This window comes from Rhincodon typus, chromosome 1 (genome assembly GCF_021869965.1).
Source record: "Rhincodon typus isolate 14 chromosome 1, sRhiTyp1.1, whole genome shotgun sequence".
NCBI lineage: Eukaryota > Metazoa > Chordata > Chondrichthyes > Orectolobiformes > Rhincodontidae > Rhincodon > Rhincodon typus.
Window position 1 is genome coordinate 4135088 of NC_063332.1, and position 334 is coordinate 4135421.

Sequence of the window (334 nt, forward strand, 5' to 3'; positions counted from 1 at the left end):
GCCCGGGCTGCCCCCCGCGGCCTGTCCCTAAGACCCGGGGCCCGGGCCCGAAGCAGCGGAGAGCGCGGGCAATGGGCGCCGCCATCTTGGAAACAAGAAGCAACTTTATTAACACCGTGTCGGGGTGAAGGGTCAAAGGGCAGGATCAGGTTCATAGGGTAATAGGGTCAGGGTAATAGGGTCAGGATAATAGGGTAACAGGGTCAGGGTAATAGGGTAACAAGGTCAGGGTAATAGGGTAACAAGGTCAGGGTAATAGGGCAATAGGGTCAGGGTAATAGGGTCAGGGTAATAGGGTAACAGGGTCAGGATAATAGGGTCAGGGTAATAGGGT

The 334-nt window shown here is 55.7% G+C and overlaps 1 protein-coding gene across 1 annotated transcript in view; it reads right to left on the reverse strand.

Moving 5' to 3' along the window:
- The window catches only part of LOC125483950 (heat shock 70 kDa protein 12B-like), a 33782-nt gene that overhangs the window by 392 nt on the left and 33056 nt on the right, over window positions 1–334 (reverse strand). The gene's annotated exons all lie outside the window — the stretch shown is intronic.